The sequence below is a fragment of the Choloepus didactylus genome, chromosome 10 (genome assembly GCF_015220235.1).
Source record: "Choloepus didactylus isolate mChoDid1 chromosome 10, mChoDid1.pri, whole genome shotgun sequence".
NCBI lineage: Eukaryota > Metazoa > Chordata > Mammalia > Pilosa > Megalonychidae > Choloepus > Choloepus didactylus.
The window spans coordinates 53,599,481-53,619,550 of record NC_051316.1 but is presented as its reverse complement, the minus strand read 5'-3'; the positions used below and the strand labels follow the sequence as shown (position 1 = coordinate 53,619,550).

The window sequence follows — 20,070 nt, the reverse complement described above, 5'->3', positions numbered from 1 at the left end:
TGAATGTACAACTATGTAATGGTACTGTAAACAATCGAAAGTACAATTTGTTTTGTATGACTGCGTGGTATGTGAATATATCTCAATAAAATGATGATTAAAAAAAAAAAAAAACACGAGATGCCGTTTCCATCCATTAGAATGGCTGCTATTAAAAAAACAAAAAATTACAAGTGTTGGAGAGGATATGGAGAAATAAGAACACTCATTCATTGTTAGTGACAATGTAAAATAGTGCAGCTGCTGTGGAAGACAGTTTGGTGGTTCCTCAGAAAATTATGTATAGAACTGCCATATGATCCAGCAATATCACTACTATATACTCAAAAGAATTGAAAGCAGGGACTTGAACAGGTATTTGCACACCGATATTCATAGCCGCAGTATTTACAATTGCCAAAAGACAAAGCAACCCAAGTGTGCATCAACTGGTGAATGGATAAACAAAATGTGATAGATACATACAATGGGATAGTATTCAGCTGCAAAAAGGAATGAATTTCTGATACATGCAACAACATGGATGAACCCTGAAGACAGAAATACAAGATTTTTTTATTGCTGTCAATTTTATAAGTAAAAAAATACTGTATCATTGTTGTATTAATTTTCAATTAAGAAAAAACAAAAGTCATTTTTTAAATCTTCAGGAATTCAAAGGAGAAAGAAACATCTATTTGGGAATAGGGGGCAGGGGAGTATTCAGAGATGACAGCTCTTAATCTGGGCCTGGAATAATATATAGAATCATGATAGAGAAAGCAGGGAGGCAAAGGAGTCTAGATAGAGTATAACATGAGCTGAGGAACAGAGGGTGAACATTGTTTGATAAGTCACCTAGTTTTGTCTAAAGCAGAAGGAAGCACATCCTGAGTAGTGAGAGAAGTACATCTAGTAGGCAGCAAGGAATCATGAAAGGAGGGGCTCCCAGCCCTGGCTGCTCATTACAATCACTGGGGAGCTTTAAAAAAAAATACTGATGCAATGTCAAGGCCCTCCCCAAACCAATTAAATTAGGATCTCCAAAAGGAGCTCTCTAACCACCCCCCCAGGGGATATTATTTTACAGCCAGGGTTGAGAACCACTGCATTAAGGACATACGAGCAGGGGAGTGACAAACTCAAAAGTGGGCTTTCAGAAGATTTATAGCCCTAGATCACATACTGTTTACCTCTCAATTTATCTAACAGTTTGAAATTTAAAAAAAAAAGATCATAATTATTTAGTTCAAAATTGAATTCAAGTATATTTCCACTATGGTTAGTTGTTGCTGTTGTTTAATAAAACGCAACAGATATTCTATGTCCTCAAATAATTATTTTCTGCTTTTAGAGGACAGGATCATTCGCCAAGCGGGTGCAGTGAAGACTGATCACACCCCAGTGATTTAAGGCCTGGCTGCCCAGGATTCCCCCAGAAGGAGACCGTGAGGCAGCGCATGGGCACTAGGTGGAGCCATGGATTGTCATTAGGTGAAAAACTTGTGCTTCAAAGAAATTAGAATAGAATCTGAGAGGAAAAGAGACTTAGAAACCTGATAGTCTAACCCTTTAGTTTTCAATTTCTGTTTTACATGTGCAAAAAAAATTTTATTTTAAAAATAAGTTATATATTCATTTAGTTCTACATTTACAAGGTAAAAAGAAGCTAGATAGTCACTGCAGTGGATGTGGTCTATGTGCCCTCCAGTTCCACTTTCCACCCTTCCTTGGGCTGTGAGGGTCTCCTCTGCCCTCTGGCTTCTGGTAGGGTTTGGCCATTGGACAGCATTGGCAAGAGATCTGAGGGCAGGAGGAGAATGGGGTCCGGGCATTTATTTTCCAGCTCCTTCCCTGCCAGGCTGCAGGTCGTCCGTGGCTGGCTTCATCCACAGAAGCTGCAGCTTCTGTCCAGTGGCCTCTTGTCTACCCCCTGTTCCTTAGAGCTGAGGAGTGTAGCTAGTCCAGGGGTGCATGGCCACACCATGTTGGGTTCCTTAGCCCTGTCCACCCCTTGTTGAATGATTATTTCTATAAACCCTCCTACGTTATGCCTTTTGAGTGTGCCATGTGTTTTCCTGCCAGGATCCGAACTGGTAAAGTTTCCCTCTTCACGTCCCTGTTCTTACCCACCTAGTTCTCCTCGGAAGGAACTAATTCTATAGGATTCCTGTATTTGTGCACACATAAGCACAAAGGAACATAAATATTCCTTCACCCTTCTTTCCTCAAATTGTAGCACACTATATCCCCAGTTCCGCACCATACTTTTTCCCCATAACAATATATCCTGGAGATCACTCTATAGTGGTATATAGATATATTCCTCATTGCTTTATATGGCTGCATTATATTCTACTTTATAATATGCAGTCATTTCTTTTTTTAGCCAGTCTCCTGTCAGTGGACTTTAGGTTGTTTCCAGTCATTTGCTACTACAAATGTTGACAAAATGAATAACTTTGGACATAGTTCATTTCTCCTTATTTTACATATGAGGAAGATGAAACTGAAAGAGATTAAGTAACTTACATAAGAGTAATTCTTGGCAGAGGCAGCATCGGAGCCCAGGTCTTCAGTCATCAGTCAGCAGGATGGGACAGCACTGATTGTGTGCCTCATTAGTCCTCTGAAGCGTGGGAATGGAATCTTGCTGAAGGGGTCCCCCACAAAATATACCGCCCATTTCCTCTCTTCCTAAATTCCCATCTTATTTATTCCCAGCATAGCGGTTATGAACATGAACTTTGGAACCACAGTGCCAGGGTGTATTTCCTCCTCCATTACTCATTTGCTACATGACCTTGGGCAAGTCACTTAGCCTCTCAGTGTTCAGTTTCCTCTTCTATAAAATGATTTCCACTTCATGGTGTTTCTGAGAGCCATAGGTGCTTGGAACGCCCCTGGTGCCTATTAAGAGCCATATGTAGAGTTATTATCATTTCTTTGGCTTCTCCTATTATCAGGCAAACAACGTCACTCCTTGTCTCATCAATAGTTTACCTTTAATGCAGGTGAGATTGACAGATCACTTCTTGAGAGCAAATGTGAATGAAAAGAGATGGGCAGGAAATTAGAGACCTGGGTATACCTGAAACAGGACCTAAAAGAGAAGGGAGTTTCTGAAGCCAACTATGCCCACTTCAATGTTATTTTGGTTTTCCTGTCCCCATATACTTAAAATGGTGAGACTCAGAAATCTATCTTCTGCCAGATATCCTTCCAGGATGTCTTGCAGTTACTAAACTGTACTCACTGGCCCTTCACAATCTTCCACCCCATTTCAGTGAAACTAACCCTGTTTCCTCTCACATTTTCACATCATATTCAGGTGGGCCGATGAAAAATTCTCAGAATCATCCTTGGCTCCTCTCTCACATCCTTCATATCAAATTATCAATTCCTGTAAATTATTTTTCCTTAATAGTTTTCAGCTTTATCCCCACCCTGGTCTCTCCATCTCCTCTGACCTCAGCATAAATCTTATTATTTCTGTTGGGCCATTGCAGAGCTCTGGTCAATCTTTTTTCTCCCTCAACCCCCTCCCTTCCATCTACATATATGTATTGACTAACTATTATTTTCCAGGCCATGTGCTGGGTGCAGAGGATGCAAAAGTGAATCAAACAGAAGGATCCTAAATCTTACTGTAACCTCAATTCCTAACTTTAACCTAATCCTAATCCTGAATTTATTAAATTTATAATCTGGAGGGAGAGTTACACAAACATTCGTTCAGGATAACCGGGATCTTGTTTTCTGCTCCCATGAACGAAAAAAGCAATTCAAAACCCAGGGTTTACCTCTTGGAGGTCAGGGCTTCCTAGCTTCCAGGATGTGGATGAGGAGGGTAAGAACTGAACTTTTGGAGGGAAGGAGGATAGGAAGTGGCCTAACTCTGGGCTTGGGGAGAATGCCTGAGACTAGCAAGGCAGGGAATGGGGAGGAACAGATTTGCAGCCGGTTTGATTGGAGTTGGGGATCTGATCCTCTCTCGTACAGTGCTCCAAAGAAGAAGAGACCTCTGGTGGAGGAAGATACAGATACCTGGGCTGGCCTGGCCTGAGCATACTGGCCCCAAGAGCAGCATCAAGAATTCCTGTGATCAAAAGAGAGGACCTTCGTGGGAGCATCTCTGCAGACTGCCAAGGGCAACAGCACCCAACAGATGCCAGAGGACCAGCCAGTGATGGACTGAGATGGAAGATCAGGCCCTCCTCCATTTTCATGGCACCATGCAAGCCCTAGGACCCTAGAATGATCCACTGGAGGATATTTTTGTAAGGCAGTAAAAAAAAATGCCGACTTCATGAACTTATTCCATGGGTCCTTTCTAGAAGGCAGACAGGCTTGTTAATTTCTATTCTATTCTTTTTTTCTTTTTTTTAAAGAAAATAAGACAAAAAGGAAATACTATTTTTAAAAAGTCACAAATCAGTTGTATTGTGAGCATGTCACGTCCCCTCTGTGTCTCAGTTGCTTTATCTGTAAAATGTAGTTGAACTTCCTTTCCAGCTCTGCTATCCCAAGGTTTTATGTCCTCTCATCCAAAGAACAGAATTGTTAATACAATGACTTGAGGGTTTCTTAACTTTGCTTTTATCGTGTTGGTCACATTCCCAACTGAGAAGTGAAAGCGATGAGGCATATCTGCCTCAAGTAGGAGAGTTTTTATAATTTCCTGAAACTCCTCCTGAACATGAACCGATGCAGTTAGCAGTAATGCTGAGGCAAGAAGCTGCCCTCTTGCAAGCACGTAACCTGTCTCTGTTCTAGGCAGATCACGTGAAACAGACACGCGGAAGACCTCACCTATAGCTCGAGGCAGTGGAGGGGGCAGGAAGGAAAGCCCTCCATCTAAGAGATTCTTCATGCTAAACGAACAGGAAAACCCCCCTTCTTCCCCATAGCGATATGTTTTAGTCTCTATCGTGCCCTTTCAGATGGGGAGTGAACAAACAGCAGGCTTCTCCCACGGACCTTGGGAAAGGGACTAACTAGACAATGCAGCTTTATTGAATTTGACATTCATTACTCAACTGTTTATATTGGGGGAGGTGGGTAGGTAGAAGGAATCAATGAAATTCTTCAACCAGGGAAATAGACTGATAGATGAGACTAGCAAGAATGGTGGCTAAAGGCACAGAGTCCTAGAGACAATTCCTTGATCAAGATTTTGCCACAATTAGTCATATGGCTTTGGGTGAATTGCTTTCTGTGCCTCGTGTCAAATGGGGATGATAACGGTCTCCAGCTCAGTGGAAGATTATGATATGAAGCGTAATGAGTAAAGAATATAGAATAGTATCTGATGCATGAAAGAACTTTGTGTGAGTCATTATTTTTTTACACGCCAAGCCACACTTTTTTGTGTGCTGAAGTCAAGCCTCAGAACGCAGCTTTAAAGCAATTCCATATCACGTGGTAAGAAATTCAGCACCTGCTCTGTGGTCATCAAGAAGAGTTAGACCACTTCAGATTTCTCCTGAGAACCAGCTAAAGAAGCCAATATAGTGAAGCTATGTAAGAAGAAAAAATGTTATGGACAGTCAGAAGAAATGCCTTATTATGTCTTACCACTGACATCATAAGAAATCATTATTTGCTTGAAAAATAATATTCTGGAGTTTCTCTAACTTTCCCGAGAAAAGCTGCATGTGTGCCAAGCAGAAACTAAGAAGGCGTTTTCAGCGTTCCTTGAAAACAAATGCATCAAAAACCTTCTCAACTTGTTTGAAAAAAGTAAGAATGTGGCAGATCATGAGCTCTGAACCCTCGCCCACTGAAAGTAATTATAGATATTCACAATTTCCTTAAATTGTGACATGTAAGATTTTCCAATTATCTACTACACAATTCCATGGATCCTCAGAGTGTTAACAGTGTTGCCTGCGTTTGGTTCACTTGCTGACTGCAGAAACACAGCTTTTCTTGTGTTGATTTCCTCTACAGCTTGAAAAGCTGGAGCAAGATATTCGTAGGGATAGTGTCTAATTGGTGGCATTTGAGGCATTCTTTCTTCTTTTTATGCTCTCTAACTTTTAAAAAATGAATGCATATTTTTCATAGTAGAAAATATTTTTTAAAATATTATTTCCTATTTGACTTATTTTCTTGGAAAAAAAAAAAAAAGATAGAGAAATTAACTGGCCTGCTTGCTTTCTAAAAATGACCCAGGGAATAAGTACATGAACTCAGCACATTTTTTATTGCCTTACAAAAAGTACAAGAATTACCCAATTCTTGACTTCAGTATATCCAGTAGGTTCTTGGGTGGTTATCAGAATGGAGTTTCATGTTGGTCATGAGTCAGAAAAACCTTAGATCTGTTCCTTTAGGAAAGTGACTGTGAATCACCATGATCCTAAGGGAGGTCCTTGAAAAGTAGACCAGAAAGTCCCTTAGATGAAAAGATCCGAGAGGTTAATAACAGGTCCAAAGTGCTCTGACAGCTTCCTGACTGCCATTGTGGCTCTAAAGCTATCGAGATCAGAGAATAAATTCTGGTAACATAAAAATGGAAATTTGGAGATCTTACCCTACTTTCTTTTCTGTGTGTATGTGGATGTGTTTGTGGGCATATGTGTTTAAGTTTGGTTTTGAATAGCACTTTATCCGGGAGTCACATGAAAATGTACAGTGTTCAAGATTCTCACTTCTCCTATTGCACAACCACAACTGTATCTTCAAAAACTGGCCCTAATGAGAGTGAGATGGTGACGTAAGAAGACAAAGTCCAGGTTGGGTTTTTGCAAGATATCGGTATGTTTCTCGGAGGAATCTCTTTCACATTCCCAAAATGAAATTCTGGATATTTTGTCTGAGGATTGTCAGTACTTAGCACTTCCTTATTTTATTACCATCACTGACAGCTGTAAACTCCCTGCAAATCCAGTAGTTACTGTGTCTCATAGAGTATCACACAGTTTTCCAGGAAGATAAAAGGTGTCAAAGTCTTGGTCCCAACTTTTGGGAACATACGGTATTGTCAGAGAAACACTCACATGGAAAGCAGATCAAATAAGCCCTACATAAACATTGTAACAAGGCACTTCTCTTCCTGGGCTGTCCCCTCTTAACAACGCTGAGGACCTTAGCACAATCCAGCAGGTTCTCTGTCTGGGTTCAGAATTCAGCCCTTCAAGGTAAATTCATGGTTTTGTCATCACTGCCTCTTCTTGTTCTCAGTATGCACCTGCCATAGAAACTGCTGTTCTCAGTAGCCTCTATATCTTATGACCAAAATAATATCCTCAGAGCATCCCTCATCTTCTCCTAGATCTGAACAAACATGACAATTTGGTCTTGATCCTGGGCAGCCTATTTCTTTGCTGGGCAGCCTATTTCTTTGCTGGCTCTGATGAGTCTTCTAAAGGTGTTCACTGCAGCCTTTGACCTCATTTCACTGATGCCCATTATAATCTTTTGAGCAAAATGGGGCTTTGGGGACCCTGCCTTTTCGGCAGCACATGAATGTGTCCCAGACCTCTTGTTAACAGTTCAGTTGATTTACCTGTAGGGCTGAATGAAATTATTTTCTGTGCATTCCTTTCAGGAGCTCTCCATTTCCATCTCTCATTCATTCAACAAACATTTCATTGAACACTTCATCATAAGAGGCACTCTGCTAGGAGATAGAAACATAAAGATGAATGAACTTTGATTCCTTCCACAAGGACCTCAATTCTGACAGGAAAGACAAAGGGCTAGCCCATATGGCACCTTTGTGTGAATTCAAAAACCTCATCCCTTCCTCCTGGTGGAGGCAGCCCTGTATCAGGGCTCAGGCTTGGCAAGTGGTCTAGTCCCGAGACTCTAGGTCTTTGCTATTCTAAGTGTGGAGCTCCGCAGGACAGCATTGGCATCACCTGGGAACTTGTTGGTAGTGCAGAATCTTGGGTACCACCCAAGGCCTACTGAATCAGAACCTTCATTTTAATAAGATGCCCAGTTTTTTCAAGTCTTAGTAGCACTGGTTTAGGTGAGAGCTGATGAGAACTAAGGACTTGCTTAGAAGGTGTATTCTGTAGATAATGCTAAACACTCTATTTCCCTGTATGTTTTCACACATTTGCTGACAATGGATTTGCCTTCAGGGTGCCTCAGTGATAATAACTATAGTTCACAATTGTGGAAAACAGAGGCATGAAGAATTTAACTTGCCCATAACCGCCAGCAAATTAAGAGAGGAAGGAAGAGAATGCAGACTCCTCTGCTTTCCTTTTCCGTTTTGCCTCTGGGGTCTTTCCTCTTACCATCCAGATGCTTATCCTGAATCTCCATCCGGGAGGTGTAGAAGCCATGTAGTAATCACCAAAGTTGGAAGGATGGAATGATCAAAAAGCCTTCTTCTAGAGGTGGTGTCTGAGCAGCTGGAAGAAATGGAAACAACTCTAAAAAGGCGTGTAGGAAGAAAGGAGGGTGAACAAATGTCCCCTCTGCCCAGCCCTGCTTCACCCTCCGCTCTGTTGCTTGTTCCCTTCTGCCCGTTCATTCATCCAATCACTCAATCATTTAAGATATTGTCAGGAATGGATATTAGCATTTTCCTACTAACGGCATACTTCTAGGTTCTCCGAGAGATCCCGGTCCTTCCCCAAAGCCTCTAAAAGCCCCTAATGCTACACCTTCTGCCTCCCCAGCCCCAGGTGGCTCATCAGAGCAGTAGGATTTCAAGCTGGGAGGCTGATCTACCCTGGACGTGAGCTTCACTGATTCTTTTTCCCCAAGGATATTCTCAAGGGAAAAAAAATCCAGGGTCAAGTGAGGCTACAGCCCTGGTTGAAGATCATTTTTGGGCTTGACTAAAGGACTGGCTCTGGTTTTGGTTAGTCCCTGAAGTCAGAGCTGGGGGTGCATCCTTACTCAACAGAGACTAATTTCCCTCCAAAGAAGATTAGAAGAATAAGTTTGAGATATGTAAGGAGGTCCTTGAAGGGGAAAGCAAAAGAGAATAATGCCATCCCCCCAAACTCTTTCTGGGAAACCAGCATAGAAAACCCTTAAGGTTGTAATTTTATCATCAACCTGTGATAGGAAGTCATGTTACCACAAAGAGAGAGGAAAGACATAGAGGAGGCATGGTGGTGTCTGTTTTGTTTAAATCAAATTCCACACTAAGAATAAAAAAAATCCAATTTAAATGCTTTCCCACGGGTGAGGGTGCGGGGTCAGGAAAGAGGAAAAGCAGGGAAAGAAACATGCAAATATCTAGGTCCTACCCTAGTTAAGATCACAGCCTTATAAAAAGTAACAGTCTTACTCAGAGTCACACAGCAATCATTGGAAAAAAATGTAATTTGGATCTCCTAATCTCTCTTATCTCCTTCAGAAAGTCTGCAGTAATTAAACACTGCTTTAAGCAGGCCTGCTGGTTGCTTGCTTTAGGAAAAAAAAAAAAAGACCATAGTAAAGAGAACAGGGAAAGAAAGAATTTGCAATTAATTACTAGGTAGAGACTACATTGAGGATTTTTTTCCTTTCAAGCTTCCTCAGATATCTTTTGTACAAATCCACACAGATTTGAAGATGAATAGAAGTGAGGAAAGTAGTGAAGTTTCAAAAATAAATAGGAAGGGTAGTGGTGATAGTAGCACATTATTGTGAGTATAATTAACAGCACTGTAGTTGGTGAATGTGGTTGAAAGGGGAAGTTTTGGGTCGTGTATGTTACTAGAAGGAAAGTTAGAAGATAAAACATGGGACTGCATAACTCAGTGAACCCTGTGGTGGATGATGGACTGTGGTTAATAGTACAAATCTAAGAATATTTTTTCATGACATTACAAATGTACAACATTATTACAAGGTGTAAATAATTGGGTGGTATACAAGAAAAAATACACCTAATGCAAATGATGGACTATAGTTAACAGTAATATTTTAATATTCTTTCATCAATTGTAACAAAAGTACCACACTAATGCAAAGTGTCAGCAATAGGGGGATATATTTTTTACATGACTTTTCTGTAAATCTACAACCTCTCCAATTAAAAAAAATAATTAAACATTTATAGAGACAGAATTAGATTAGTGGTTATGTAGGCTAGGGAAGGACAGAAGGATTGAGAGGTGACTGCTAAAGGGTATGGATTTTTCTTTTTGCAGTAATGAAAATGTTCTAAAATTGACTGTGGTGATGAATGCACAACTCTGTGATTATACTAAAAGCCACTGATTGTACACTTTGGATGGATTGTATGGTGTGTGAATATATCTCAATGAAATTGCTTAAAAATAAGTAGGAAAGGGGATATGAACACAAATGTGCATGTATATGTAAACATGATTTTGGATGGAGGTAGGATGGTATTTTTTACCCTTAAACTGTTGAGCCATGTGTATAAAACAACTTGTATTTGAAGCCACAGATCTGTATTAATCTTCTGGTCATTGATTGGATTCCCCAGGACAAACAGATGTTGCCCCTCTACGTCTATCATCCGAGAAGGTTTAGCCAGATTTGCCCTGTACTAGCTGAAACTACCTCTCACCACTTCTGTTTCCTTTGTGGCTGTTTCCTAAGTAGAGGGGAAATGTCTGAACCTGAGACCCCTGCAGCTCAGATTTCAATTATAGCTGAAGGTTGGTGTCTACCCACAGGCATTTATGTATGTTTGCTTGGAAACAGTATGCATTTCACCTACTACGTTTTTCTTCTTGATTATGTTTGGCTTAGACTGATCCTAAAATACATTTTCCTGTGTAGGGTGGTATAAAGAGCTCTAGAGTGAGACAAACCTAGATTTGGACCCCAGGGCAGTTATCTACTTACTGGTTGTGTTACTTGGGACATAAGACTCTCAGCTTCAGTATCTCATCAGTAAAACAGGGATAATCCTGCCTATTTTACAAAGTTGTCATAGGAGTTAAATGAAATAATTCACGCAGTGTACCCTCCACAGTGTGTGGCATAGCAGGCCTTCATACTTGCTAATTTCTTCTTCATTTCCACTTGGACAACAGGACCCAAGAGGGAGATTGGGAGAAGGGTGGATGGTTGATTAGGAAGAGGGGACTGGAAGGAAATAGCCAGGGGTTGGCACTCTGTAGTCACTTCAAGTTAGATAGTTCATTTGTACCCCAGCCTGTGAAGAAACTTGCGTTTCTGATATTATTCAAATCACTGGGAGAGTGAGCTGCCCTGGCTCAAGGCCCTGGACCTGTGCTCAGGCGCTTGCATTGTGGGACTGTAGCCAGGTGCCTCTGTGAGGGTCATTTGAGCCAGCCATCGTGAACCAGAGTCGTCTACAGTCCTGCTGCCTTCAAGGGGCCACACTTCCCATTAATGCCCAGATAACCTGGGCCTCATCCCCTGTGTGACAGCAGGAAGGCTGGGCTTTGGCCAGCCTCTCCTCTCCAAGGATTTCTGGGAATTCCCCAGGAGGTCTTACTTCAGACAACCACATTGGTGCCTCAGTGGTGGCCGATCTCCCAAGTCCCCACAACAAAGAACAGATTGTCAGCATTTAACACTATTTTCCGGAAGGAGATCTGGGAATAACAAAAAGAAATAACGCAGAAAAGTATCAAACCAGGCCTTCCAGAACTTTCTTCACCCCCACCACACAGAAAGGGTAGCTCCTCCTGAGTCCCCAGCCTGCTGCTACGTGGCAGGGATCAGCTTCCCTACAGCCAATAAGAATCCATTGACCTCAACCCCTTCCCAGAGGAGAGGGAAGCACGGTCTCAGGGCTACAATTCCACTCACAGTAAAGACCACCTTCTCACACAACCAGTACGTTTATGGATGGTGCCTTGCATGACGAATGTAGCAGATGCTCAATAAATATTTGTTGGATGAATGAATGAATGAATGGTCTCAACCTTCCCATTTGAGATTAAGATCTTGGCTTTATATTTATATGATTTTTTTTTAAGTTTATTAAGATTTTTTTTCCTGAAACAGTCAATTCTCAAAACATAAATTTGAAGTATCCCTTCTGGATAAAAAAATTTTTTTTTAAATCCTAGAAGCTCAGAAATAGCAGCTTCTCCCTATATCTGCACCCCAGCTTCCTAATACTAGCTATTAAGATTTCATCAGGTATTTTCCCCCAGCCTCAGCACTTAAAGCATATTTCCTGTGAATTGCATGATTTTCCCTTCTGTGTGTAGGCTGGCTGAGCAGATTCTGTTATCCCACAATTCAGTTGTTAAAACAAATTATATTAGTATCGATCTAATCATTCATTCAGCTCCAGCTATGTGGCTATATACTAACTGTGCTAGGTACTTCAGTACATTATCTTTCTTCCCCTCAACAGTGCCGCAAGGTAAGATTCATTATTTTACATATGAGGAAACTGAGGCTCAGAGACAGTGACTTGTCTATAGTGATGTAGCTGGTTGGGGGCAGAGCTGGCTTCAACTTAGGCCTGTACCAATAAGTGTCAAGGCAGGTTAGAAAGGCTCATGTCATACTCAACTAGGGAGCTTTATGAACCCAATGCTCCCTCCCAGCTCCCCCCAGGTTATTCTGATATGTCCCCACCCCCCAACGGCTACGAACCCCTGCAGACAGCCATTGTCACTGATGGGAGCGGGTGGTATTGTCCTCCAGTGCTTGCGGGGTGGTAAAAAGGCTGAGAACCACCACAACATGCTACTTCTCCCATCTGTTTGAGGCTCCAAAAGAAAGTTCTGTGGAATTCCAGCTCTTTATCCTTACCAATATATACTCAGGGTGAATGACCTCCAAATAAGGTAGATCCTACAGTAAAAATACACGGTGCTGTCACTCAGGTGAGAGCTTCTGCTTGACTTTCCTCCAGTCCTCACAGGATCCATTTTCCCCTTCCTTAATCTGGTGCCTCCTCTGACCCCACCAGTGGGTTCTGGCTACTCCCCTTGGTAACTACAGGAGTCAGCACCATTCCTAAGGACAACGTCCCTGCCTGGGCAGCCCCAGCCACACTCATAGCCCAGCTGCCCTGCCCGCCTCAGTCACCTCCTGATGTCTCTTCTTTTTATTTAGGAGATCACCAACACAAAGGGCTAGAGAGAGGGCTTCTGTGATCTGCGAGCCTCTTGAGGTCCGGGATAATGTCTCTCCATCTATCTCAGATCCTAGTCACCGCCTAGCACTAAATGAATGTTAAAATTCATGAAAAGGACAACATGACTTCACCTTCCAGGGATAACCCTGGACCCGCCTCCTGAGAGGAGGCCCTTTCCCCCAAAAACCTGGTCACTGTCCTGGTGGGGCTAATAAATAGCTCCTAAGCAGTTTCTTAAAGTCTGAAAAGACTTTGAGGCCTAAAGGAAATTATCTCTAAAACTTAGAGTCTGTGCACAAAGATGGATAAGTGGGGGAGGTATGTGGGTAGGGAGAAGGGGAGTAGCCTCAAAACACACCCAGAAGCAGCCACTTACTTTGCCTGCAGTGACTGATGCTGTCTGGAGAAATACCCAGCTGGCAGGACCACTCTGAGTCACTGCCGGCACCCAAGCCCAGAATTCCACCACCAGCCGTTCTCTAACGGAACGACCGGGTCCCTGCTGGGCCAGTATCCCTCCCCTTTTCAAGCCTCTCTTCCTGTATCATCAGCGTCACCCTGTTCTTAGACACAAAGAAGGCTGAAATAAAAGAGTTTAGGAGACAAAAAGAAGAACGTCGAGAGAGGAATATGGCAAGTTGCCATAGTTCTCAGAAAACCATAAGAATGAGATCTGGAAACCTGCTTCGTTTGATGATTCATTGACTAGAAGACTACAAGGCCCTGCTTCACCTGGCAGAGAAGAGTTTGAGGTGTGGGCTCTGTGTGCTTCCCTCTTGCTCCATTTGCAAAGCCTGACAGCCCATCCTTCCTGACTCAGCGCTGTGACTGGATATCTGATCTGCCCTTCCCTCACCTGCTTCCTCTGACTCACAGAGGATAATGATCGACTTGCTTCTTTCTGCTGTCTTTTTCAGTTTCTGATCTGGCCAAACCTGACTGTGTTTCTCCAGGCCTTGTTGCATGAGGCCCAATTCCCATGTGACAGCTGCAGCTCTGGACAGGCTCCTTGACTCACCACCTTTGAGAGTCCCCAGCTGAATGTCTAGCACCCAGGGGCACTGAGTTTGTTAGGAGAATGACTGATTGACTGAAAGATGAAAGAAGGTCTTCTTCATTCCCACTTCAGTGCCTTTGCCAATTTTTTGCTCTTATGTGGACACACATACACAAAGGCCGACAGGTATATAGAGACAGGCAGACAGATACACACACAAACAGATAGACAGACAGGTAGAGCAAACAAAACGCCATATGTGAAAGCAAACTAGAAATGTTCTTATTATACCAGTTACCCTGATTTGGGTCTTATTTTCAGCACACATTCACTGGTATGACCACATCCTTGTTGTGTGTAGAAATGGGCAGAAAATAGCCACTGCTCTACATGCCCCTACCATCCTGGCCGTCCCTTGACACTTGCCCCTCTGCCAGGACCCCCAGACATCCCCACAATCTAACAACCAAAGGACTAACTCACTCCTGGCTAAGCAAGGAGCCTCCAGGATGCTTCCCAGCATTTGGGCCAGTACCTGTTCTGATTGCCAGTGCCACTGCTGGGCAGGTTGGTAAAGTTTTTAAGTACCACCCTTGCTTGCCCTCATTACTTATCTACAGCCTCCCCATCATCGAAGGTCTGCCAGACCCAGCACATTTCTCCTCCCCTCCTGGCTTTCCCTCGCTACTCTCTCCCCCAGGGAGCTCCCACCCACACTGAACTCCTGTGTGTCTTATGGTCTGTTCCCACTTGTCCTACACGTAATCGTGTGCACACTTGCTTTTTGTACCACTTTTCCTGTGTGTGACGTATTTCTCCTGCTTGCTTCATATTCCTCATGGTGGAGCCTACGTAATAAATGTTCTGTATTCCTCACTACACCTCACACAATACTTATGGGAGTTCAGGTCCCCAAGACAGAATCTGATAGACTGTAGGGACTAGAAAGCCACCTTTCCCCCAACAGCCCTGAAAGGGCAGGGGTGCTATTGGTTGGTCCAATCAATCACTGTGGTGGCTTGGAGCAAGTAAACACAAAAGATGAGGTTTCCCTAAGGTAAAACACCAATATAAGTGCTGTAACAGAAAACTAAACTTTTTGCCTGAAACAAGATTCAGGAGTTGAATTTTAAAACTTTTGTGGTGGCTTGGAGCTATGTACCCCAGAAAAACATGTTCTTAGTCTTCATCCATTCCTGCGGGTGTGAACCCATTGTAAATAGGACCTTTTGATGAGGCTACTTCAGTTAAGGTGCGGCTCGACTGAATCAGGGTGGGTCTTACTCCCTTTACTGGAGGGCTCATTGAGAAGGCCACAGAAAGAGGGAGCCCCAAGAAGCTGGAAGTTAACAGGAGCCAGAAGAGAGAGAAGATGCTGCTGTGTGCATTTTGCCATGTAACAGAAAATCCAAGGACCAAGGTTCACTGGCAGCCAGTCCCAGAACATCAGTCTCTGAGCAGAAAGCGTCACCTTACTGACACCTCGATTTTGGACTTCTCTGAGCCTCAAAACCCTGGGCCAAAATAAATTCCTGTTGTTCAGCTAACCCACTGCATGGTATTTGTTTTAGCTGCTGAGAAACTAAAACTTTATGAGCAACTAGAAAAGTACAGCTCTGGTCAGGCTGGGTTTGAACTCTAAGTTTGCCTCTCAGGAGATACAGCTGGAGCCTGTCAGACAAATGTCGCTCTCCAGCATGTGGCACTCGTGCACAGAAGCCATTCTTTTCCTTGCTTCACTTTGAGAGCACTCGTAAAAGTTGTGTTTTGGAAAGAACCCTCTCATTCCCCACCCTTGAATTTTCTGTCTTGGGGAAGGCAGCTCTTGAAGATGACTCCCTAGGGCCCTCACTGGTAAGGACACACAGCAGCTTGTCCCATCACATGTGCGTCATATGCTCTGCCACAGCCCAGTCATGTGTTGCTTGCAGAGACTGATGCAAAGTTTGATTAAGCAGGCAGGATGCTGGCAGCCCCAGTGCCGGTTCAAACTTTCACTTACTAAACTTTCCTTTTCATTTCTCTTTAGAGGCCTTTGAAAAACACAGGTGAAACTTTGCACTTGACAGGGAAAAAATACAGGTTGTGCATATAAAAACCTGGCCAAAAATATCATTATATTTAGCATTTGTGTGACATTTTGATTTTCAATAGGCAGACACTGAAAATCCAATTTCTAAATATTTTATCTAAAGTCTTTTACTATTTAAAGATTATTTTTTTCTGATTAAAAATTTTTGTACATTTAAAAAACCTTTCAAAATATAGAGAAAATGTAAGGAAAACCAAAATTGCCCTTAATCTTATTACCCAGAAATAGTCACTGTTATCACTATTCTAATTTTACAGTTGAGAAAGCAAAGGAGAGGAAAGGGAAAAAAGAAGATGTATGAGCTTTTAGACTTTCCTCTCAAACATTTGTAAAGGGGCTCTGTGGACTGATATTTGGGTTCCTAACAACATTTATATTGCCAGGAATACCACTGCTGTTCTGAACACCTCCATATTAATCACTGTACTTCACAGACGTCTGCTTTCTATATCACAGAGGACAAACAGTTAAAATAATATTTTCAAAAGCACTGTAATTGCATTACAAAAACACTTGTAAAATAGAGAAAGGGGAGATTACACACAATACCATCACTTTAACAAACCCTATTCATATTTAATATACTTTCTTCAAGTCGTCTCATTCCCACTTTTTTTCTTTTAATTAGGAGTAATCATAGCAAGTATACAGTTTTGTACCCTGTTTTTTTTTTTTTTTTCCACTCAATGTATGACAAAGTTTTTTATTATATGTTTGCAGTGAACTGCTCTATGTTTGTAGCTTTTTCTTTACTTTTGGATTTTTCCTGCAGGTTCAGTTAGACTCCCAGAAGTAGAATTACTTGAACAAATAGTATGGCACATTTTATGGTCTCTGATCTCTAGACAAATCACCTTCCAAAAGGACTGAACTGATTTATATAGCCACCAACAATTTATGATTTCAATTTAACAAGATGTTGTGGAGTACTATGTGTTAGAATTTGAGGCCCAGGGAAGTTGCCTGATTTGATCAGCAATCTGATTATATTCCTCTTCAACTTCTACAACTCAAAATTTCGGGTATTAGTTGCTTCCTCTGTACTTCTTGCAGCTGTTTTAATGTGGAATTCTATTTTTATAGGACAAACAGAACTGAGCCAAAATCATGCTGTTCTCTTTAAGTTTATGTCTCCCAAGTAAGAGAAGGCAACTTGCTGTTGAGAACACAGTTATAGATGAGATATGTTATAGGGGGCAGTTGAAGTCCACCAGAAGCAACCTTATAGGCTAACAGTTTCTTGGAAGTATCACCAAAGTCTTATCTTAAAGATGCAGAAAATTTTTTTCAGTACACTCACAATTATACTAAAAAACTGGATCATGCTAACCAAACTCATAAGAGACTGTTCCATAACAAGGAGCACCATTGCCATGCAGATCAGAAGTTGCTTCAGAGCATTCTCTTTCCATAGAAAAATCTATATAAGTCAAATTATAATTAGCTTTCTTGTTAACCATAAAATCAGGCTGGCATGAAGGGTGGGGGTGGTGGCTAGAATGCTTTTTTTTTTTTTTTAACTTTGTTTTAAACAACTTTGTTGAGGTATAATATACATACCATAAAATTCACCAATTTCAAGTGTACAACAATGATTATTAGTAAATAGTTTAACTGAGTTGTTTTTCCTGTATTAACTTGAGCAGCTGCTAATACTGAAACCTATACTCAGCGGTGGGCTACATTCAATGAGGTTGAGTGGTCATAACTTCTCTGGAATAATATTCAGGAAGGATCCTGAAGAACTAGAGAGGTAGGGATATTGGACTAACTTATGTGTAACCTGTCCATCTGCCTTTACTCTACTGGACTCTGAAAAGGCCCAAGGTATATTCCCTTTACTAAAGCATCAAGAAACATATTACTGAGAGGAGCTTGGCATCCTTGAAAATCTCCTGGTGGCTGTTTCCTGTAGACCAAGGATGTTGGTAGGAAATACTGCCCCTGAGATGGGCTTTCTAATTTCAGTGTAGATGTTGAGATCCCAGAGTAGCAATCAGAATTTTTACCACAGGAATCTTTGGTGGTGGCTTTAGGAATTTAATAGCTGAGCAGCCTACCAAATTCAATTTATAAAATAGAAACCTGCCTTGAGTTACCACAATTGAGAATCATATGTTTTCCCCAACTCCTAGTCCTTAACAATTCACAGATCTGAAGCTCCTGATTGAAGGAGAAGATGGGACTCCTTGAGCAAGGACCCTGAAACGATGCCACAGAAACTCATTATAGATCTTCCATCAACCATCTCCGAAAGGACTTGGTGTCACTTGCTAAGGCGTTTGTGCACTGGAGGAAAAGAAATACCTAAACTTTTCAGGGCTTCCTAAACACTGCACTGAATTGATGCAAATCCCTAGGGATCCTTGATCCATTAGTTAAAATGATGGCTTATGGTGGTCAAGTGACAGATGGAGTTTGGGCCCAATTCCTTCTCATCATGGGTCTAGTGTGTCTATGACCCACTCTAGGATTACTTCTTCAGTTTCTAAATATATACTTAGAATAGATGTATTTGGCAACTGGCATTATCTCCCTGGTTCCCATTAGCTACCTAAGTATCTGTCAAAATTTAGTAGCTTAAACCAACCATACCCATTTATTTTAGTTACACATCTGCAATTTGGGCAGGGCTTTGTGGGTGATGGCTCGTCTGCTCCATGTGGAGTCAGCTGGAACAGCTAAACTAGGGCTCATTCACAAGTGGGTGGCTCACTGGCAAAGTTGGTGCTGGCTGTTGGCTGGAAGCTCAGTCAAGGCTGCTGGCTGGAGGCCTCTGCTTCTATGTGGGCCTCTCTGTGGGGCTGCTTGAGTTTCCTCACAACATGGTGGCTAGGCTTGAAAATTAAGTTTTCCAATAGACAGGAAGTAGGAACTAACATTTTCTTAAAGCATGGGCCTGAAAACTGGCACAGTGTTATTTCTGCCATATTATATTGCTCAAATCATACAAGGAGCCTGCCCACTTTCAAGGAGAGGGGCCATATGCCCCAGACCTCGATGGAAGGAGATCCAAAGAATTTGTGGACATCTTAATCTGCCACACCCATACAGTAAGCGTATGAGTAGAAAGGCCCAATAGAAGCCTTTGTAATTTCCCCTTCCATAGGGACAGTAAAACAAAAGCAATTCTGCTTCTTTAAGGAAATTAGACAGATTAATGCCTTCACCGAAGATTTCAAAGATCTGGGGTAGAAATCCTCATTTTCATTTGACACATTTGTTTGGGCCATATAGAAGGTGAAAGATCTTGAGGATTTTATTTTCTTGCTCAATTAATCAATAACTTTATTGATTGATCGATCAGTTGCAGTAAATGTGAAAGATTTGTGCTACAATCTAATTACAATCTATAGCCTATATTTTCCTTATTTTCCATTTTCCTTAGTGAATTTTTGATATAAGTGCTACCAAATTTACTTCTCTTTCTATTTTTATTTGTAAAATTTTCAGTTTTGCCTCCCTATATCATCTTTCTCCTTAATTCCTTAATTATGATTAGGATGATTAGCTATGCATTTAAATATTCTCAAGTTACCACTTTTATCAAAGTCAATTTCCCACACTGCTTTTACTCAGAATATTATCCATTAGCATTCTGTTCTGCAAAGCAGTGAAATTGTAATGGCTTCTACTTGCATAATATTTGATTGGTAGCAGTTTATTTCAGACTAGGTCTCCAGCTATTTCGTGCTGGTTATGAGTTTTAATTCTTTTGTTTGTTTAAGCAAAAATTCTTTGGTAATTTACAAAGCTAATTAATTAATAACGATTTTTTTATATAGATCAATGGTACACAGTTCTATGGGCCCAAGTAATCATCGGCTAATAAGAGATTCAAAAAACTTACGCAAAAGGAATTGGGTTATAAGCAAGAAAAAAAATTCCATAAAATTTAAAATAATCTTCCAAGCAGTATACTTTTATTTTTAAAGACAATTTTTATTTCATTAACTTTAAATGTAACATCACTAGATTATGTGTTAATTTAGAAAGGACTGC

General features: G+C 41.5%; 1 protein-coding gene across 7 annotated transcripts in view; it reads right to left on the bottom strand.

Annotated features, from left to right (window-relative positions):
• PDCD1LG2 (programmed cell death 1 ligand 2) overlaps positions 1-20,070 on the bottom strand; it is a 139,888-nt gene that overhangs the window by 59,512 nt on the left and 60,306 nt on the right. For 4 of the 7 annotated variants that reach the window (XR_005210621.1, XR_005210625.1, XR_005210627.1 and 1 more), the window contains 2 exons: positions 8,235-8,351; positions 7,493-7,606 (listed from right to left, as the gene is read on the bottom strand). The gene's annotated coding sequence lies outside the window, so the exon portion shown is untranslated. Of the gene's footprint in view, positions 1-2,511; positions 2,890-2,982; positions 3,083-7,492; positions 7,607-8,234; positions 8,352-20,070 lie in introns of all 7 variants that reach the window. The other 3 variants (XR_005210623.1, XR_005210624.1, XR_005210626.1) reach the window with 3 other exon arrangements.